Source organism: Tenebrio molitor, chromosome 1, assembly GCF_963966145.1.
Source record: "Tenebrio molitor chromosome 1, icTenMoli1.1, whole genome shotgun sequence".
Lineage (NCBI taxonomy): Eukaryota > Metazoa > Arthropoda > Insecta > Coleoptera > Tenebrionidae > Tenebrio > Tenebrio molitor.
Genome location: NC_091046.1, coordinates 12515071 through 12538444, shown reverse-complemented (window position 1 = coordinate 12538444; position 23374 = coordinate 12515071). Strand labels below are relative to the sequence as shown.

Genomic DNA, 23374 nt, shown 5'->3' with positions numbered 1-23374 from the left:
TCTTAGGCTTTAATTTTGTTAAACCAATACGTGGAGTGAAGTATAGCAGAAACATTGCTTTTGTGACATGACTGTCAAAAATATTCCAATCGAATATTTACATGCATGATATACAGGATGGAACAAAATAATTTTCATCTTTCATCTAGTTACCTTTGCATTACCGAAGTGCAGCTTTACAAAAAAAAGGCAACACCCTATCCCCAAAATGTACATCAAAATTCCAAATGTAATTTATTGCGAAGGGATGATATGAATGCAAAGTTGAGATTGAAATTGAAAAGAAAGCCAATAAAAGCAAGTCACAGCAAATGTGGCTACCATCTTGCTGCATACATAAAACTACAGGACGTTTCGTGTTTTCTTGCATCGTATCGTTTGTTAATTCAATTTAGTAAATTGTAACAATTGTCAATTTGATTGATGACATTTATTGACAGAACTACATAGTTAGGTATGTACTTCAAAAACAGTAGAGCGGTGCACCAAAGTTCACATGTGCAAAAATTCCAAAGCTAACTAGATGACAATCATTTTATTCCACCCTGTATCAGTCGAAAGGTTTTGGCTCACAGATTCCGGAAATGTTTATTTTATTCTGTGGTAATGTGATAATGAGGGCCCAGAGTCATAGATAGATTCAAACACCAATGCCTGTAGCACTTTTCAAGGTCATTTACAACTCCCAGTTTTCTAAGCAAAACTGATGTACCAGAGGAGTGCTTGCGAATGATATAGGTATAGTGTGAACATAAAGTTTGGAACAAAATTCATAATAACATTATGCGATATTTTTAAGAAAATTGCTCGGACAGGTCGATTTTATTTCGAAAAATGCCATCCTGTGACGTGTAATTTGTTTAAGTGACGTCATCAGTTTTTGCGCAATCACCATCAATTTTTTTAAATAACAACCCCCACTTTTTTCTTCTTTTTTTTGAAAGACCCTTCTACTACCTAACCGACGAATGAAAAAAAATTGGTACCTTATACAACAATTTTTTTGAGAAAATGGCAATTTTTATTTCAAAAATTTAATTTAATTTTTAATGTAATTTTTTTTTTCTATGGCTTTATTTAAAACAGAAAGTTTATTTTAATCGACCAAACAATTTAGAAGATTTACTGCAGCGAATTCGCTCTAAAAGCCCTGACATTATTGAGCGCAGTGTATAAAGTGTCGGTAAGTGCCAAATGGTTGGCAGGGAATAATTTCAACATTTGCGTTAAACTTTATTGTTAACCTTAGATGGTTGTTTGTATTTGTTTGAGGTCAATTAAAATTTTTACATTAAAAATTAAATTAATTTTTTAAAACAAAATTTGTTATTTTCTCAAAAAAAATTGTTATGTAAGGTACCAATTTTTTCCATTCATCGTTTAGGTAGTAGGAAGGTCTATCAGAAAGAGATGAAAAAAGTGGGAGTTGCCATTTAAAAAAATTGGTGATGACGTCATTGCGCAAAAACCAACGACGTCATTTAAACAAGTTGTACGTCACAGGATGGCGTTTTCAAAATAAAATCGACCTGTCCGAGCAATTTTCCAAAAAACATCACATAACGCTACTATGAATTTTGTTCCAAACTTTATGTTCACACTGTATAACATGACCATTCCGTTCTATGTCCTGGTGTCCTAGAATCTACAGGATGTTTCAAAATTGGCGAATTCCGAATTCAGAGCGTGGTAGGGAAGGATCCAGTGAAGCTCGTAAAGACTTAAAAAAAAATTCGCTCTTCCTGAAGAACATATAAGCACTTTAATTTTGTTCAATTTATAGCAACCTGCATATCCACAGTAACAAAATACTATTCTGGCTACGTTGCCGTTTCATTAAAAAAAATACACAAATTTAAGATTTTTTTACTCCAAAGTAAAGTTATTCTTCACAAAATTGTTTTACGTTATTACTTTCCACAATCATCTACGCCATAAATAACAATAAACATTGAACTTTTCAGCCTGTATTTGAAGAAAACGCAGTTCAAAGAATGCACCTTCAGACCAATGTATCTTTGTGGGGGGAGTCCCGATTGTGAACAATTTTCATAAGATTTAAACAGCTGATCCGTGATCCGTTGTCCGTATAGTGCATTCACAATCGACTCTTCAACGCCAGCTTCGACGCCAAATTTTAAAAAACACCCGTCATAACGTGTATTCAAAAAACTTTATTGTCAAGTGGCCTGGTAACCTGGTGTTTATTTTTGTTTCCGTTGACGTATGTCATAGTTTCATCAGCTGTCAATTATAATGTGACAAAGGAAGTGTAAAACCAAAAACTGAAAGTGGATATTCCATTTATTTATTCTAGTAATAAACATTGCTTGTAAGATCACGAAATAAATACTGATTCACATCTGATTTAATTATTATCATATGCAATTTAACAAAATAGATATTTTTGTATTAAGAGCGTGAAGGAGGCGATTTTGGTCAGCGGCGAAATTGTAAGCACGAGGCCCGAAGGGCCGAGGGATTAAATCCACCTTAAAGTTTTGAAAAAATTCGTTTTCAAAAATCAAGAGTTATGTTGTTGGTTGCCAGTGTGATGCAACAAATAAAATAACTATTAAAATTAATTCTTGTTCTTTGAGGCCTTAGGGCGCAAAAGCCATTATTTACGCCCGCAAATTACTGTATAAATGACTTCATTTTGATACGATTTTACAAAGACTCTTTTTTCAATAAATTAATAAATAGCACTGCACTTGACACAGTCACAAAGTTATTTTTATAAAAAAAAATCTGTTGCTGTCGCCTGGAGCTAAAAAAATTCTCATTCAGGAAATGAACATACGAGCTGAATTCTTTTGAAAGAACGTTAATTGGCGAGAAACGTTCACGTTTACTGCGGTAAAATGTGTTTCCCAATTTAGTCCTGATTTTGGCAGTGCCGTAATTGTCAGCAATCTTTCAAGAGAACGTTCTTACAAAACAACTCACCGGATATTTACGTTTTTTACATTTTTAGTAGATACTCGTATCATGGGGACCGCAACAAAACAAGGTTTCAGTGACAATGACTACTTTAAATAAACTCGAAAATTAATACGAGTAAACATTTTTATTCTAAACTTTTGACAAGAAATTTTTACATGATCAGCACACCGCTAACAGCGGTCAATGTAAACAAAATACTGAAAAGAGAGTTATTTTTTTAACTACGATAATATTATTCAATAGTATTCAATAATGATTAAACAAAATGAATCATTATCAAAACACGAAATCTGTACGATTGTATTTTAATTAATACGTCGCATGACCATAAAAGCAGCCTTTTAATTTTTAAAGTAGTAATTAGATATTTGCAAGTGCTAAGTACTGGAATCAAAGTGAAAGATATGCAGACATGGATAACCTCAACATTCACATATTCTAACTCGGTCAAAACCAATTAAATTAAATTCTAACCCAATCAACAGGATCGGAATATGCCATCTGCATCCCTCGAGTTTAATAACAATTGTAAACGGTAGAAGACATAATTGGTTCGTAATTAGCTATTAGGTGCATAAAATAACTATTATTTATAATTATGATACCTTTAGATTTCGCAGATAATTTTTGCATCACTCGTACGCTTGTGTTAAAAACAATGTAGTCACGAAATGCTACGCCACAAAACACTAAAACTGTTAAGTGCTCATACGTCACTGTCAAAACGTTGATAATGTAAATTGGATAAGTTCCCACCTAAGGGTTCTAATTAAATATTTGAAGTGCCGTTACTTTATTTGTATAAAAGTGGGAACCCACAAATAAATCAACTTTTCGTGTTGTACATAACTAGGGACAAGTTAATAGTTCTGCTGTGTTGAAAAGAGATTAAGTTATAAATTAAATTCAAAGCAACAGTGCGCCGTTTAAAAATTAGTGCGTTTTAATAATTAACTACCAAAAAATTCGTAAAAGCGCTACCGCTTCAGCTAATTTAAATCTCGTTTTTGTAGATAGTTACCACTTACTCGTTTCGTATTTGTTTTATAATGGCTTAATTAACCTGACCCACATTCATTAAGGTTCAGTTTTTGCATGTAACTGCAGAGGATGCAACGACGGGTTTTTATTTTTTATAATTTATTTGACAGACAGGTGGCATTTTAGCGTCTTGAGTAACTTCATTTTCATCAAGTTCGCTTCGCCTAATATATTTCTTATACATATTCATTAATTGGATTTTATTGCTCACAATATGTAAATGAAATTACTTTTCAGATGTAACGTACTAGGGCAAGGTGAAGGTAAGGCTACTGCAAACGAGAATTTTTGAAGAACTTTCAGTTTCACGGCTTCGACATTTCCTCACTATTACATTTTCTTTATGTAATTACCACATCTGAATCTCGGAACAAAAAATAACTGAATTTAAACAAACAAAAATATGGCCTTATCATCTTGTATTTTATAAATGTGCTGAATAAAATATTTCGTTCTGTCTGAAAAGTGAAAAGTTTGAGAAAATGATTAAGCAAAATTGTACAGGTCAACCTGGTCATCATATTTTAATTAATGATTAGGACGATGTCAATTAACCCAGTTGTAACTTTCAATGGCTTTGTTAAAATTTGTGTTAACTATACAGTGCGGACGTAAATAATCCCCCCACGCTTTAACTTTTAAAGCAGCATGTAAAACCTGATTCAAGTAGTCTCAAATTTACTGTTTTCAACGTAAAACTGAAGGGCGAATTTGCAAATATGGCGCTGTTAACTCGATATTTTACATAGCAAAGGAGGTTATGTTATATGTACATCATTTGAAAGTCTTTTAATTCTATGTTAAACAATGCTTAATTGTTTAATTCCATCAATTCGTTCTGAAGCATTGAACTCAACTAAAATTAAGATAAATAACTACATCTCTTTTCAGTTCATTTAATTTTTATTTATATATCTAGTTTTTTTATATACAGGTGTCCCGAAAATGGCGCACTCACTACCTAATCGAGGATGTTTAAATGTACATGAAAAAAATATGGAAAAAATTTTTCAGACAAAAAAATTAATTATTGCAAAAATGATAGTACAATGTAAACAAAGATATACTCGTACATCATTACCTTGCAGTGTTGCCTTAGTGAATTTAAGATAATTTTTACGATATCCTAAACTTCTAAATTCTCTATTATGCAGAATCGGATATTGATAGTGAGTGATTTTGTACTTTGTGATAATATATACGATTAGAGGTAGTTTTCATGACAATTTAATACATTTATTTCGAAATAATTGACCTGTTAAGTGCCACTTTCAAAGACCGCCAAATCAGCAAATAAGTCCGATAGAATTTTTTTAACATTTTTCTCACGTTTATGATAATCTCTTCTACACCGTAGTGCATCGGAAGTGTGCCATTTTCGGGACAATCTGTATGTACTTAGTTTTCAATTTAATTAAAATATGCAGGGTGTGTCAAAACTTGTTTAAAGTTGATTTGACATATGGTAATGACGTGTCATTTTCAGAACCACAGCTTGAACATATTTCCGATTTGACCGGAAATCAAGTTATTTTGTGATTTCAATTAAATTTTTTTGTACGTATGTACTTTTAAATAAGTATGTGAAGTCTACATGGGATTGAGAAGATTATAAAGTATGTATTGTTATTAAGAAAGCAAATTGAACATTATGTTATTAATTATTATAAATATTATGCTGTTTGATGAGAGAAAGCATGCCTCTTTCTGCCTCGAACAATTTATATCACATCTGGTTTCATACTTCCCACTTTTAATCTCAAATCTAGATCAACATCAAGCCGAGTTTTGTACTTGTTCTTCGGATAACAAAATGTCAAAAACGTGCGTTCGCAAAGATATGTGGAACAAAAATGACCTGGATGTTTCAAACCTGGTCCACATAACATCTTATAATCAGGAATTGCACCTCCGAATTGAGGCAAATACAGTTGTTATAGAAGTACACTACGCCAAAAAATTATCGCAACACTTACTTATTTTTCTTGTACTTTCAAATGCTTCATGAAATTTGGATAAGAACTGCATAAATAAGATATTACATATATTTAAACTAAAAAACAGTCACACTACCAGGACTCCGTTATCCAATTTTTCTCAAAAATGTACAAAAAAAATTCCGACAGATTGTGCAATTCCGTAAAATTTTGGGAAGTTTTATGAAATTTTCTTTCACTTTTTCAACATTGGTGATCAACAGTGGCAAAGGTGTTAGGAATGTTGCCAGAACTCTAAATGTCCATCCTTCAACCATCAGTAGTGTATTCAAAGGTTTAATGAAACGTATAGTTACAAAAGAAGACCTGGACAAGGCAGAGAACGGGCAACAAATATCCTAGAAGATCGTTTTTTGAGATTGGGTACCCTGCGACAACGGTTTGTTACTGCACGGAAACTCCAAATTGAGTTAGCCAACGTACATCACCGACACAGTCACGTTCAGACTGTTAGGAATAGGTTGAAAAAATATCAATTGACGCCAAAGGTGCCAGCTAAAGGTCCTCTCCTTGAGGGACTACCGTAGAGCACGTTTAGAATTTGCCGAACAATATGTTAACTGGGGACTTAATGAATGGGGCAAAGTTCTTTTTACAGACGAATTCAAATTTTGTTTATTTGCATCGGACAATCGTGTAAAGGTCTACAGAAGAGCAGGAGAACGTTATGCTGAGTGTAACATTCAACCAAGAGTAAATTTTGGAGGTGGTTTCGTTATAGTACGGAGGGCATAAACCTAGAGGCACGTACAGATTTACGTAGACTGATAAGAAAAGCGGTAAATGCGGATAGGTATATAAGAGATATTTTGGAACCTCATGTTGTTCCTTTTGCTCGCAGAACCACACATAGCTAATGTGTGTAATTAATGAAGTGAACATTGTCACTTTGAACTGGCCTGCAAGAAGTCCCGACCTCAATCCCATTGACATGTATGGGACAGGTTGGGACAGCGTGTTCGCTCACTTCCACTGCCTCCTCAGACTTTAGGAGAATTACCAGAAGCTTTGGTAGAAGTTTGGAAACAGTTAGATGGTCCTTACTTAAAAAATTTAATTTCAAGCATGTCAAGGCGTTGTCAAGCTGTTATTGCAGCCAGAGGAGACAACAAGCGTTATTAATGAATTTAAGTAATTTTTGAGGTTGATGTTTTTTTGCTAGTGTTCTCCACTGACCACCGCCTCGGCATTACCTCAGCGGGTTCCGCCTCAGTGTCACCGCGGCAACTCCGTGGTCACATCGCTCTAGCTTTCCAACCAAAAGACATTATTATGTATTGATATAAATAAAAGCAATGAACTGTTAATACTTCTAATCTAAGCCACAAAACAAAAATTTTGCAGGAGAAGCAAAAAACGAAACCTGTAATATGTAGTGAGAAAAACATAATACAGAATTTTTATAAATAAAATATGGAACTTATAAAATTTTAGATTATGAAACATAAAACCACGCCCTTTTGTCACAAGATGTCACGTTGCTAAATCATTAAACGAATGAAAGAACTATAAATATCTGGTGTTCATTTAAATGTATCCTCTTAATAGGCGTTGAAGAGTCGATTGTGAACGCACCACTCGTGTAAAAACACAAACAACGGTAAGATTTAAACAGCTGATCCTTGATCCGTAATCCGTAGTCACGTAGTGCATTCACAATGACTCTTCAACGCCAATTTTGATCAGAAATTTAAATGATCACCCGATACATATGTATATCTTTACTTCATTACAGTTGATTAACGTTAAAAGTCTTAGTATCTTGTAAATAAGAAAACGTCATCAGAACTATTTGTAATAGATTGAAGCAGAGCTCGTTCTTAAAACTACATATCTGTCATTAAGGTTTATTTATTTTTTTATTTAAAAACTCGACAATTTAAATTCTTTAGTGAAAAATTTACATATAGCAATAAATAAAGTTTAAAAACTAATCAAATTTTGACAGACGAGAGTTGGATTTTATAAACTAAACTTTTATCCAAATAATTGTATGTTTTCATTCGGCAAAAAATCATCGAATTCCTTTGAAATAACGAGTGGTAGCATAGAATGTCAAACCTGTATAGCTATAGTGTAAATCATAATTCCGCCTATGCTCTTTTCATTTTGAATATATTACTCTACTTCTGACAATGTCATACCTTTTTCAACCTACAGCCGAATCACTTAAAATTAATTCGCTATCTGACTGACGTTTAAAACATCTGCCCACCTCCAATCTCAAAGTAAACACCGTGAAAGTGCATCTCTCATAACTGACTCAACTGCACTAACTGTACCTTTCAATGTTATGATCAATGAACCTGGATGACGGCCACTCATGTGAGAAAATTAATGTTAATGGTTAGTTATTTTCTCGGTTAAACAACGGCTACTGGTGTTCAGCGGCGAAGAATAACTGGTGAAGACCAGGAACATCCCAGATTAGTAGATGCAAGTTTGAATTTTTGTGGCAGAAGGAGAGAGAATCTGGTCAATTAATAAAGGCCTCGATGGGTTGAGGGTTCGTTTAGGATGAAACGCGAAGAAGTCAGTAACGAGGCAAATTGAAATATAACCATTAATCAAGTTGACGCCTTATTACTACCACATTACGCCAGGCGAGTTAACAAGGTTCTTAAATCGTGATCGGCACACAATCCAAGACATCGCTCACTAATTGTCGCTCTCCAATAGACACGTCCAGTTCCGCCAAATTACCCACTGACTGACAGCCGTACAAAAACCTTCAGGAAATAAATACAAATCAAACCGGCCACAATGGTCCCAGCCCGCTCCTTGTATTAATTATTCTAGTGTCGTTGGCCCGAAAAAAACGTCCTCAAGCATTTTAAAAAAACCAGACACAAGATGAAAGGACTTTCCCAATTAATGTTGAAGTCCACGATTCCTGCTTGATGACATTTTAAACTTACTTTAAGAAATAACAGCACTGTCACCATCTCAGAAACATTTTTTGAGCGTTGGGCCATGCCTCCCAAATTGTAATCTAACGATTTGTAATCCTATCTATTCTAATGAAAAGAAAACAATTATCACATTTAAGGCCAAAATTCATAATAGCGATATCTCATATTTTTACGAAAATCGCTCGGATAGGTCGATTTTATTTCGAAAAATTTGTTTAAATAACGTCATTGGTTTTTGCGCAATAACGTCATCACCAATTTTTTTAAATGACAACCCCCACTTTTTTCTTCTCTTTCACATAGACCTTCCTACTACCTAAACGATGAATGAAAAAAATTGTTACCTTACATAACAATTTTTTTGAAAAAATCACAAATTTTACTTCAAAAAATTAATTTTTACTGTAAAAGTTTTAATTGAGCTCAAACAAGAACAAATAAACATCTAAGGTTAACAATACAATTTAACGGTAATGAAACCCCATTGAAATAGTTATCTGTGTATCAAGGCCCAAAAAGTGTATCTTTTTCGTCCGAGGCGAGCCGAGATTTGAAAACAGGCGAGGACAAAAGGAATGCACTTTTTGGCCGAGGTGCAAACAACGTTTTTCGTGTTCGTTTAGGTAAAAATTTTGAATAGTATGAATTAATTGTAAATTTTGAGATTATCTTTGACAGATGTCAAGTTAGGTATATAAACTGAAAAATGTATATATTTAGTTATATACCACTTTTCACGTATCCCGGGAAACGAACACGAAAAACAAATTTACGTTAAAAATTGAATTAAATTTTTTGAAGTAAAATTTGTCATTTTCTCAAAAAAATTGTTAAGTAAGGTAACAATTTTTGTATTCATCGTTTAGGTTTAAGTAGTAGGAAGGTCTATCAAAAAGAAAAGAAAAAAGTGGGGATTGTCATTTAAACAAACCAATGACGACGTCATTGTGCAAAAATTGATGATGTTATAAGTAAAATTTTTATGTCATAAGGTGGATAATTAAAAAATAAAATTGACCTGTCCAGTCCGAGCGTTTTGTTTGAAAACATTAAACAACGCAATTATATTTTTTTTTCCTTACTTTATCACCACACTGTATTTACATTGTAAAAATTTTAATTGACCTCAAACAAAAACAAACAAACATCTAAGGTTAAAAATAAAATGTAACACAAATGTTGAAATTGCCTTCCATCAACCATTTGGCACTCACCGATACTTTGTACACTGCGCTCAATAATGTCAGGGCTTATTTGTTCCTTTTCAGCGCGAATTCTCTGCTGCAAATCTTCTAAATTTTTTAGTCTATTAAAATAAAGCGATTTTAAATAAACCCAGAGAAAAAAATTACATTAAAAATTAAATTAAACTTTTGAAATAAAATTTGTCATTTTCTCAAAAAAATTGTTACGTGAATAAGGTAGCAATATTTTTCATTCATCGTTTAGGTAGTAGGAAGGTTTATTAGAAAGAGAAGAAAAAAGTGAGGGGCGTTATTTAAAAACATTCTCGATGACGTCATAATTAGGAGATGAAAAGCTGTCAACATAAGTAAGTAATAAAGAATATGCACTTTTTAAAAACAAAGTTGACGTCTTCGAGGATTTTTCGCAGAAATTAATCTTACGGTTTATCGAATTTATTTATTTATGAACGCACTGTATGTAGAGTAAGGCTGCGCTGAGATATGACATTTGGTGGGGGTGCATAGATGGAAAATGGTCGGACGAGTCCATCCTTCGCAAAATAGGGGTGTTCAACAAATTAACAATCAGCTGATTGTAGCTGTGACCGCTATGCTCTGCTGTGACTGGTTTTGTCACGCCACAGGAATATTTTGTCCGCGCAGATTTCCCCCACCAAATGTTATATCTCAAACCGACCTTACTCTACAGGTATGTAGAAAACTAGCCCTTCACCTTTTACCCCTAATTAAAATGTAAAGAAGTCAGATTTTTAGTTTTAGTACTTTCATAACAAGCGTTCAAATAAATACGACTACGCAGACTATGGTTTTCTCTGTCTTTTCCAAACTTAGGTCGCTTTTTAGTTGACAAGTCCTCCAAATACATAACCTCATTTTGTTCATATCATGAAAGCTCATGCTTTCGGATAGTTTTATATTATCCCCTTAACTCTTTCAACTGTTTCTGAAATACGTATTGGTGGTTTTTCACTTCCACTCTTTCGTCTTGCACTTCCTGTTTCACGAAATAAACTAGGCAAAAATGAATAGGGAATTCCACAATTTTTCTTGGAAAGCAAAATAATTGCCTCAATCCTCCCACGTATTCTTAAACACAAGATAAATTTAAAATGTTACAAGTACTTGAAACATTACATTTAATGTGTAGATTAATATATTTGTAACGCATTTCATTACAAAGTTTAAACGGTATTTATAAAAAATTCAAATAAGGAAAAATTCCCTATTCATTTTTGCCTAGTTTATTTGACAACTGATGAAGCTACGTTATACGTTAACGGAAACAAAAACAAGCAAAAATTGTGGAGGAGCCTAGATAAAAATATTGCCGCTAAATTAGGCTTAAACCGTAGTTGCCGGATGATGAGGTGGCTAAGGGAAGAGCCTTCATTACCCAGCATCATTAGCAGAAAAAGTTGTGACAGCAGTTTTTGGAACTAAGTGGATTTATTTTAATGGACTATTTGTCACATGGATATAGCATAATTGGGAATTATTACGATAAATGAACTTTCTAAGTTCATGATGCTATCAAAAGGACAGAAGAAGAAAATTGTGATAAGTGTTTTGTTCTATCAACAATATGCCCCAATCACTTGATCTGTATTTCCATAACTGGTGCAATATCGATGTCAGAATATTGGAGCAATTCCTCTATGCCCGAAGTCTAGACTCCCAATAATTATTTTTTATTTTCCAAATTAAATTATTCACTTTCAAAACTAAATATGTTAGTGTCAAATAAGACTATTTGAGTGTAATTTTTTTGTTTCTGTATTGGAAACAATAAATAATGAAACGCTCTAACTTGCAAAATCTGCATTTCAAGTCATTTTGTAGCAGAAAGAATTAATTGTTTTGTAGTAATCTATTTAAAATGTAGAGAAGACTATTTTTTAATGTAGTCTTATCAATAAATACCCACATGAAATATGTGCAAAAACATCTGTGGTCAAGTAGATTTGTACTTGCTTTGTTTTCTTTAACAATATGTATTGCGTAGTTGCATGCATCAGTTGTCAAATATATCGCGAAAGACGAAATGTACAGAACAAAAAAGTGAACGACTCTTGAAGCCGTTGCAAAAGTTAGGGAAATTTAGAAAATAAACCGTAACCTTCAATTCGTAATGTATTACATACAACAAATGGAGCTTTGATCAAAGTGAGGGTACGTACGGGCAAATGAAAGAATTGTCACAGTAAACCAACTGAAAAGACGACTTGGGTGCGTATAAGAAAAAGAAAAATATGGCTTGCTTGACCACACATGTTTTTTGAATGCTCCTTGTGTAGTTAAAGTCGACTTCATCACTCTCCGACCATTAAATAAAAAGTAGTAAGGTTGGCAGAGTTACCTTCTAGTACCTTTTTTATTTTGTCGACAAGATACGTGCAACCAGTTTTTTATGTTTTAGAGTTAATGAAATCACATTTCCGTCCTTTAATTAGACATTGTTATGTTTTACATTAATTACAATATCATATATTCATATTTGACACTTTAACACATGTTCCCCAAAACACAATTTACACCAAACGGTTTTGTAAAATTTACACTATGGAATTCGTAGTTGAAAAATATGTGTACTGCTGCATAAACAAAGAAACAGTGAGAAGTTTCTCAGATAGAAATATACTAACATAAGATACAAAAAGAAATTGTCCATTTTCCCTCCGACAAGTCGTATGACGACTTTTACCAAAGTTGTACGGAAAACGGTTGAATTGTTTCGTCCAAAGCCTACTTTGATTATTTTTATCACACCGTATTAGGACTGGACTTATTCTTTATCTAAAAAAAAAATAACAACTGAACACAAATCATTTCCTTGGGAGTCTTATTCTGTGCAAATTTGCTTTAAGGAATTTCGACCTGTAAAATATTTTTCAATCAATGACCTGCGAAAAAAGTTCATAGGCTCTTGCGATCCGTTCCTTTATTGATTTCACTGTATAAGTAAGTATATGTATTACCATTAACTGTACCTTTTATTCTTGAATCTTTTCTTTTATTCTTCACTCGCGCTTAACTAAGCATCTATTTATTTCTGCCTTGTAACTCCAACGATCATTCAGCGTCATGTGGCAACTTTAAAGACCAGTTCTGGACGAAATAATATTTTTACATTTTATTGTGTTGTAGAATTATCGACATTTAGAAAGATCAGCGTTCTAATATGCTATTAACCGTCTTTGAACTGAATATATCATACAAAATAACAAATGTATTTAAGTAGGTACTTGACAATGACTGTGAAAACCCGTTTTTGACACAATTTGTTCTTTCTACAATTGTTTTCTCTGTTTTACCACTTGTGTATCCGCATAAGTTGATGTTGACAATATTTTTAAAAGTAAAGTAGCGTATTATTTTTACAATATTGTTTTCATATACCTAGTTGCTACAAACCCATTTTTAAATGTGTAAACGCTTCGGCAATAATAATAGTTCAAGCAAATTTTTTTAAAATGTTTGGCTTCTTGCCAGTTACAATGCATTAAATTGCTTCTACAGCACCATGTCAAGATGTAGCTCATTAGAATCATTCCTTTACCTCAGAAATTTTATGTAGGTAGGTATAGTTTTCCAACATAATTTAGAAGTCCATTATGTAGTAAAGTTTGTCCAGCGAGAGATTGATTGACATAAAAACCACTGAATTCTACGTAGAGGAAGTAGTACCTAGCGCACGTAAAATTTAAAATATATCCTTCAAGCAGTAACATTTTTGCCCTGAAATTATGCTCTAATTAATGTATTCTAGTGCATTTTGTAGTGTAGGGTTAATTTAATACTATTTAAAATCTCCCGATCTCTCGCTGGACAAGGTATAGTACATACTTTTGAAATTATGTAACTCTTCCTAATTTTACAGGAGACGCAAAAAACATTTTTTTTTACATTTGTAGTCACCCAGTATCTTACAAAACTCATTATTACTATAGTTATCGCAATAACTAATAATAAAACTAGAATTAAATGTTTTCACAATGGCGTACTAACGGTGCACTACGGTGTAGAAGAGATTACCGTAAACGTCAGAAAAATGTTTAAAAAATTCTATTGGACTTATTTGCTGATTTGGCCGTCTTTGAAAGTGGCACTTAACAGGTAAATTATTTTGAAATATATTTATTAAATTGTTATGACAGCTACCTCTAATCGTACATATTATCACAAAGTACAAGATTACTCACTACCAATATCTAATCCTGCATAATAGAAAATTTAGAAGCTTTGGAAATCGAAAAAATTATTTTAAATCCACTACGGTAACGTTGCAAGGCAATGATGTACTTTATTGTCATCATGATTACCGTCTTGATTATGAACATTATTTCTTGGGTGGTAAATTTCAAAAATCAAAAATTACTTTATCATTTCTACTACACAGAACGTTTACCTCAGGGTATCTATGTACGATTGCTCTAATTTTGTTTATTCATGTCGGATTTTTGAAATATCTGAGCTTCAAACAGTTTAAATTGATTGTCAAAATGACAAGAATCGAAAGTGGGCTTACGATTCCTAAAGGTTTATTTACACTTTACTTGAATGTCAAGAAAGTGACGGCCAAAAATTTTTGGCCGCCATAGTACGAGTGTATCTTTGTTTACATTGTATTACCGTTAATACATAATAATAATAACAATAATTGATTATTTGTCTGAAATATTTTTTGCGTATTTTGTTCATGTACATTTAAACATCCTCGATAAGGTAGTAAGTAGTTTGTACACCAATTTTGTTGAGACACCCTCTATATCATCTTTTGGCATAGAGCACACTTTTCTGTTACCCCAGTCGTGGCGCAAATAAGGACGAGTCAAAATTTGTAAAAGTAGCAAGGCCAAATACCTACTATATTTTTTTAATGTCTTTTTATCTTCTATCTATGTATTAGTGAAAGGGTTTTTTAAATCGGTCGATTAAAACAAAAACGAATATCAGTAAATTTGTATAAATACTCGTATGAGATGACACTGTAATAAACAGAATCTGCCAAATGTATACTTTGCCTTCTCATCCTAAACTTTCTTCTTCAAATAAAATCAATGAAGGCCATGGCACTATCGCCATTACATATTCATTATCGATATGTAAAAAGTCAATTTGCATACTTTTCATCGCATGGGTGAAATAACTTCACCTCGAAGATAAAACTCAAGCAGTTGAATTTAAAGCGATAACTTTACCAACATGCAGAGATAATTTTCAAATTTACCGATGGAAAAAAATTGGCCTGCCTGTTTTAGCCACTGAAAACAGAGAGACAAAGTAAGGAATTCTATTCCTTAATTTAGACCCGCACTGTACATATGTGCGTAAGTGTTTTCATTCCCGAGCTTACGCTTAATAAATTAATCCATAAATTTACACAAATTTAACAAAATAAAATTTCTAAGTGGCTTTTGGATTCCTCGCAGCTGAAATCACACTGCGTAAGTGCAAATTCACCAAACACTTGGTGTCAAATGTATTTTTCCTATTTATTCCTCCCCTCATTTATCACCCTCTCATTTCTAGTGTTGAGCAACACCACTCAAACAAGATCTAGCCGCAGCTACAATACACCATTAATTTTTACCTTTTTACTTAGATACTACTTTACTGCCATCTAGAACCTTGCATTAAACAGCTAGTTGTTTTAACTTTTTTGGACCAGCTGGATGCATCGACATTTGGTGTTAGTGGGTCAAAGTTGATCGACTAATATTCAATCTTGATTCAGCAAAATATGTAAGATAAAATAAATATATCTGTTACATCTGTTACATCAGCGGATTACTTGATATCGGCTGAGTTACATTCAATAATAAAAGCAACATCTCCACCTTCGCATTTCTTCAATTCGCGTGCAAACGGCGATAAATAATAAAAGTTTACGATTGAGAGGACGCATAAATTCCGAGCATAAAAATCCATCTTTATTATTCCTCATCCAGTCAATCATCTCGTGCATATTTTTTCCAACCGGTAACTGCTTACTTAAAACTTGTAGCAAATTCGACCTGAAGGATCACAAAAACATCCGTACACTTTATGAATGCAAAGGCGAGTCAGTGAAAATGACATAACAGAAATTTGAATCTCAATATAAATGGATTTGTCTGCGATAAGATCAGTAAACTATAACGAATTCAGACCGAGTTAGCTCGATTGATAATGTCGATAGTGTCTTTCTTTCTGCGTTCTTTGACAGCTCTCTGATGGGGATTTCCTCTTTTAACCAAATTACGTATTCTGGAATTCGTTTTAGACACTTTGATATTTTAAATAACAGAACATCAGGACGACACCATTGATGATGCTAATTTTTGTTTACTTTTAATAGAGGATGTCACTGGGCTGGGATAGATCGGAAATCGATAATTGAGAGGTTTTTGCTGTTGTCCGATCGTATCTATCAGACCTTTGTGACGTAGGCCAGCTAGTTTTTGTTAAGTGTGGTATTAATAAATATGAAGCTCAAGCTTTTATCTTTTTGTTTTAAATTAAGATACAGAAATGAATAACTGTTTCGCATTTTTATTATTTATAAACTGATCAACCGACTGAACACTAAAAAGGTGGAGTAACCAGGTGTAAATGCAGCCTGTCATCCGCATAATTTATGTTTTGCTTGACATAATTAGCTTATTAAACTATAATTTAATTATTAAATAAACGTACGTATTTTGCATTTATCGAATATATCCTAACTACATTGAAATCTAAACAAAAGATCTGCCAAAAAACAGGAAGTGTAATTTGTAGTAACTATTTCTCTCAGACATCTTTACCGGTCAATTTCTTGCGCTTCAGTAGAATACAAGAACGTTCAAAAAGTATTTCACATCCATCTATAGTGTCTATTTATGTCATTCTTATAAGTAAGTTTTTTACAAGTCAAACCAACGAACATATTATATTTTACACCACATCTATGCCAGATTATGCAGGAGACAAGAATCTGGAGCTCTTGAGAGTAGTGCATAAATTACTCGTAAAAGAAATTTTCAAAAATACATGTTTACGTTCAAGGAACACTAGACACGAAGAGTAGACCAAAGAGCCTACATAGAGGGTCTGCTTTCTAAAGTGTTTCCTACTAGAGTAAGGCCAGCCTGAAATATGACATTTGGTGGGGGTGTGCGTAGACGGAAAACAGTCGGACGAATCCATCTTTCGTAAAATAGGGGTGTTCAACAGATTAAAAATCAGCTGATTGTTACTGTGACCGCTGTTCTCTGCTTTGACCGGTTTTTCCACGCCACTGGAATATTTTGTCGGCGCAGATTTCCCCCACCAAATGTCATATCTCAGGCCGGCCTTACTCTACACTCAGTTCTCCAAAGTACATATACGAGTACATCCTTAGAAAGTAAAAAACTGCTTCAAAATCTAATATGTATATTTCTTATAAGTAGAGGGATCCAACCTTTTATGTAGGTAATATGAAGTTTTTGAAAATATATATGCAAATATGTAAATTGCGGGGTCGTTTTATACAAATGATATGAGCTAAACAGGCTACAAATATAGCTTGAAATTAGTTTTGGTTTGTGTTCCTTCAAGAGTATCCAGAAACAAATAAAATAATATGTACCTAGTAATCTCTGTTTGAAATGTACCTACTGAATTATATTTTTCTATTATTTCAACAGTGTCACGCGTATGTTTATGTATTTTATTTTCTTGAGGATAATTTTCGGAAATAATATATAAATACCTATGTATAGTCGTTTTCAAAGACATCCGTGCTGTCAATGTGTTGTAGCAGATTGTACACAAAAATTCATAACCAGTATTCAGAGTAGGTATAATAAGCAAATCCTAGTAAAACGACTATAAAATATAAAAAGAATAATAAAATATAAGGAAATGCACTGCATCAAGCTAAAATCTTAACTTAACCTGTTTAATATCCAACAGTGGCTACCTTGAAAAATTGTTGTTTTTGTCTCATTTAGAAGGAAATACTCGCAACTGTTATTTAATATTTATTTTATTTTTAGAATGTTATACAGTTAAGAAAAGTTTTTCCTACATTCAAGGGTGTGACGCACGCTTGATTTGGTATAAATCGTTTCTTTAAACAGATTCTAAATAAACAAGTAAAGCACCACAATTTACTTTTAATAATATGTATTTTAATTACAAGAACTGCATTGCAATTTATTATAATAATAATAATAAATCAAATTGATCTTTATTACGAAGAAGTAAAGGACATTGAAAACAATAAGTATCTAACTGTATGAAAATATCTGACCAGATCAGTGAATCTGACAAACGTCTTTCTCCTCCATAACAGGTGTTTTTTTTTTAATTTGGCGTCGAAGTTGACGTTAAAGAGTCGATTGGGAACGCACCACCGGATTACAACTCTGATTGATCAGTTATTTAAACCTAACCTCACTTTTTGCCTTGTTTGTATTTTTAATCTACAGTTCGAAAATTCAGTGTTTTTAAGACGAATCGTTCGTTCACAATCGACTATTCAACGACAACTTCGACCCCAAATTTTAAAAAACACCCTTTATATAGGTATCTACATATATCCTGTTCACGTTGGATTGAACATCAGTGGTGCAAATCGCACACATTTGGCATTAACGTTCATGAGTTGTCATAGTAACAGGTCAGGTCATTTGCACCACTGATGTTCATTCCAACGTGAAGAGATATTACCTAGTGTTAATTTTTTTATAAACTCTGCAATTAACATTATACAGTAATAATAACAATAAAATTAACTGAATCATTAATAATTTGACGTCAATATGTATCTATATCAATATTATTATTGAAAGTAACTTCCAACACATTGAATTTTTTTTTAAATATGTGACGCAAAACGAACTAGAGGAGTCTAAATAGGCATTTTTTCCTACAAAGGTGTTTTGCCTCTGTAGATAAAGGCTTATTTTAACTTATCCTTTAGAGAAACTTATACCTACATTTCTTAACTAAACTTCTTTGCTATAGCAGACCTAATTCGAAGGAAGGTACAATTTCCAGTTTCTGGTATTTTTAAACTAAAAAATAATTAAAGAAAAATATTTTTACAGTATATTTTTGTTCACACATAATTATAGTCCATTTTTTAATTATAGTCCGATGTATCAATTAAAAAGCAGAACAACTGTCATATTGCTATCTCTTTTCAACATAACGTAAACAAGCTATTGAATTCTTGTACGTATTGTATTAAGCGTGTCCCACTATGCATTTCGCTTTAGCATGTGTGATTCGAGCAAGACACGAGTTGTACGTGTATTACTTTAGCGACGTCAAATTTTTAGGTTACGTTTTAACCACATTATTTGTGATAGTTTTGTTTAATTTTGCTTGAAATGTCCTCCGTATGATGCCAACGAAAAGCATGTGGACAGATTCATTTACATAATTTGTAAATTGCAAAAATAATATTGGAATTGCGCGGAAACTTGCAAGACTGGAAGTTAACAGGTAAGGGGGTAAACTAATTCATGGCGTTGCCGAAACAAAATCTAGGAAGAAAGAAAGACAGTCTAAACGTGGTTGTTTAGTGCTGTTTTCAACAATTTTTAATATATCTGACCTATTAGTGGATATGTAAATAGTTATCAAAAGAGTTCTGAAGGGAGCGGTTTTTTGAAAGACAAAATTAAAACGGAGGAATGAATTTGCAGAAAAACCAACAAAGCACGAAAGAACACAACTCAAAATCTTAAAAATTGAAATTTGTTATGATATCTGTCTCATGTTGCCTAAATAAATGTTCAAATATTGGTAGAAACCATGCACTGCTGTCAAATGTCGAAAGCAGACGCAGGTCATGTCGACTTCTTGATTCGGACTAAGCTCATCGGACTATAATAAAAAAAAATGGACTATACTGCTGTCGTACTAATTTTGGCTCCGGCGACCGTATTCCCAATTATACCATCGACACCTGAATATTTCTCCTCATTCTACAACAATTATTTTTACTCAGACAACCTGTGTGTTTTCAAAAGACATTAAAGCTTGCATAATACCTACTTAAAACTCAAAGATACTTTCCTATTGGTGCAACTCCTGAACAAATCGTTTGATGTTATTTATGAACGAGAAATAGAAAACAAAATAATTATTCTCTATAACATAACGTTCTTTGATTTGTCGAAATAAAATCATATTTACACCATCAATGAAAAGATTAAAAATATTATTGTTTATGTGCAGGTAGGTACGAGTACCTACCTAATTTTATTGTTATTGGTCACATTTACTCCATCGTTAAATTTAACCAACACACATTTAGCCTATTTATTATAAGTAATGAAACATCAATTTTTATAAACGAATATACTATGTGACGAAGTATGTCATTACTAATGAGGTAATATTGGTAAAATACTTTCAAAGTACTGAAATTTATTACACAATAATTCATACCAACTTTAAATACTACAAGTCCCTTCGCTTACTAATTAAACATCTTTCCTTTAAACACAAGAGTGTTCAAGCAACTGGTGGTTTAAGTGTTACGTCAAGCTTCGGGTATCCATTACATAATTGACGACAACAACAATAAGAAAATAAAAGTATCACAGGTCAGGTCAACTCGATCTTATTTATACTTAAGTAATCAGCTGACTAGTTAATTAGCTACACACTTTTAAAGTAACAATACCTACAAAATAAAATTAAAATAACATTTCTACAATTTTTACTGTGATATTTTGTATTAAATTATTTCAATCCAATAGGGTCCGTCGCCATCAAAAATGAAACTCTCGTTTATTGAAAAATTGTTCACGACATTGTAAATCGTACGACTTAATAAAATTAACTACTCTCTCCAACGACCTTTTGCAATCAAAGAACAACATTTTTATTGTCAAATATATGTAAGTATTTAATTTTACATTTAACTAATCTAAAACACAAACTACTTAAGTTGTTAAGCACATATGAACACTATGAAAAATGATAAATCTGTTTCGATAATGTATGCAAAATCGTTTTTTGTAGTATCCTTCACCTCATTTAAATTTATGAATGTTAAACTGAATCATTGATAATTAGATATTTAATCAGTGCAGGTTTACAAAAAGAAAGTGATATTTTAATTTCATTTCACTGTCAATTTAAAAATAAGTTAACAAATATCATTATTTACTACACAAATCTGGGTCTTACTAATTTGCACAAATTAATTTTTATTTAGACGCTTGGAAATGTCAGTAGTAATTACACTATTCATTAAATTGCTTCAAATTAAATTTCTTGTTGGCTGAATTAGTGCTATACACACTGGGTATTCTTCGTTAAATTAGCTTTACTGCTGCACAAAGTGACTATTTATTTTAACATGTTGGTCCAGGTTTCTGCCTTGTCATTTTTATTAATGCCTTCACTCGCCTATCTAACAAGCCAATACTGTCTTCTCACAAAAGAAGAATGGAAACAAAATTGTGTAAGCATGTGTATAAAAAACACGAGGTAAATTATTTTGTGTAATGTTTAATTCAAGTAGTAACTGGGTAGTTAAATTGTTTTATGAGAAAATCTGCGTTATTGAAAATTTTTGGATAATGCACGGCGTTGGTAAAAAAAAAACAGATAAAAAAAAATACATACCAGATCTATATCATAACACGATCATTTGTAACAAACTGCAGCACTTATCACAAAAAACAGTTTCAAAAAAACAGTCACTGATGTCCTGCGAGTCCAAAATCTCGGTCCGATTACACAATAGTCTTCACTACTCTAATTAAAATTAATGAAGCGCGTTAATAATTAATAAACTTTCGCGGAGAGCATATTTCGTCGACAAACAGTCGATGGACTAGATAATAATGCACATGATTTACAACGATGCAATCTTTTAATCGATTATCCTATTGATTTACGTGATTTTTTAAGAGAGACACGACGAAATGCGTGTATTCTTATAATACACATGAAAGCTGTGTATATAGTTTCACTTTTTACCGCGGCCGCGCTGCGTCCGTTGTCCTGATCTTGTATTCAAGATGGCGGAAAACGGTCCGCTCCGATTGGTTTAACGAGATAAAATGGGCGTGGCGGACGTTTTTTACCGCTTATTGTTTGGTTATGGGTGGGGTTGATCCTACCAGTAAGTAAATTTGATGTTGCTTTGGTTTTTTTGGTCGCTTCTTTCTAAATAAAATATTAAAAATAGGCTGATATCTTACGCCATAGACGCCTCTTCACGATGCTACTTTTAGTTACAATTACTTTATGAGTTTCATTGTTTCTTTTAATCTCCGGATATCGTTTCAGGCAAATCTAAATGCCGGCTCCGTTTTTGTAAATATAAGTCAGGAAGAAGATACTTCCTGGAACATATAAATACATTAGAAAAGCAGATGGCAGCTGTACTTTTTTCTTACTGTCAGTATGTATATCTTCCAGAACGATAAGAATATAGCGAAGTATAGATAGGTACTTAAGTAGATAACTATTAAAAATTTAAACTTCACTTAAGAAAATGGTTCATTCAAAAAAGCGATCTCTCTAATTATACCACAATGTAAGTTTTTAGAAAAATGAATAATAAATAAACAGTTCGTTTGGAGATGTTATCCGATCCTCTTAGAGAGCATTATTACATTTTTGTCGTAATAGTCCCTTGTTCTCTTTTTAAACCGACAACCACCGTCTATTTTAGAAGGACTTATTTTAATAAATAATTGAAAATCTAATTAAACGAAAGCTCTTTGAAAATGAATTTAGAAAATAAAATACTTAATAATAGATAAATAAAATAATGGGACAGGTTTATAGCTCCATATGTGTGTCTCTTCCTAGCCAAGGGAATTTTTTTTTTTTCGATAATTAGAAACCGCGTAATTGCAAAAATCGTAAGTGTTGGACCAGCCTGTATAGTTTATATCTACTCGTACCTAGTTATAAATTATAATTTATAACATATACCGATCTATAAGAAAGATTTTTCAGATTTGTTCAGTAGGTATGTACTTAAGTAATCCGTAGAAAGTATAGTTTATATCTACTCGTACCTAGTTATAAATTATAATTTATAACATATACCGATCTATAAGAAAGATTTTTCAGATTTGTTCAATAGGTACTTAAGTAATCCGTAGAAACTATTAAGTACATGTACAGCAAAATTTATTTAAATGGAGAATATCTTTAAAAAAATATATATAAAATGTTCATTTAATTATGTAGTTAGGTACATTTTGAATGAGATACTTTATGTACGTTATTAAATCAAGCAAAATTGAATATTTTCAGAACTTTATCCTTTAATTTTAACAGT

The 23374-nt window shown here is 32.5% G+C and overlaps 1 protein-coding gene across 1 annotated transcript in view; it reads right to left on the bottom strand.

The window, feature by feature from the left end:
• The window catches only part of LOC138141573 (homeobox protein OTX2-like), an 89183-nt gene extending 67166 nt beyond the window's left edge, over positions 1–22017 (bottom strand). Inside the window, exon 1 of the mRNA XM_069062312.1 lies at positions 21700–22017. The gene's annotated coding sequence lies outside the window, so the exon portion shown is untranslated. The remainder of the gene's footprint in view (positions 1–21699) is intronic.
• Between the last annotated feature and the right edge of the window lie 1357 nt (positions 22018–23374).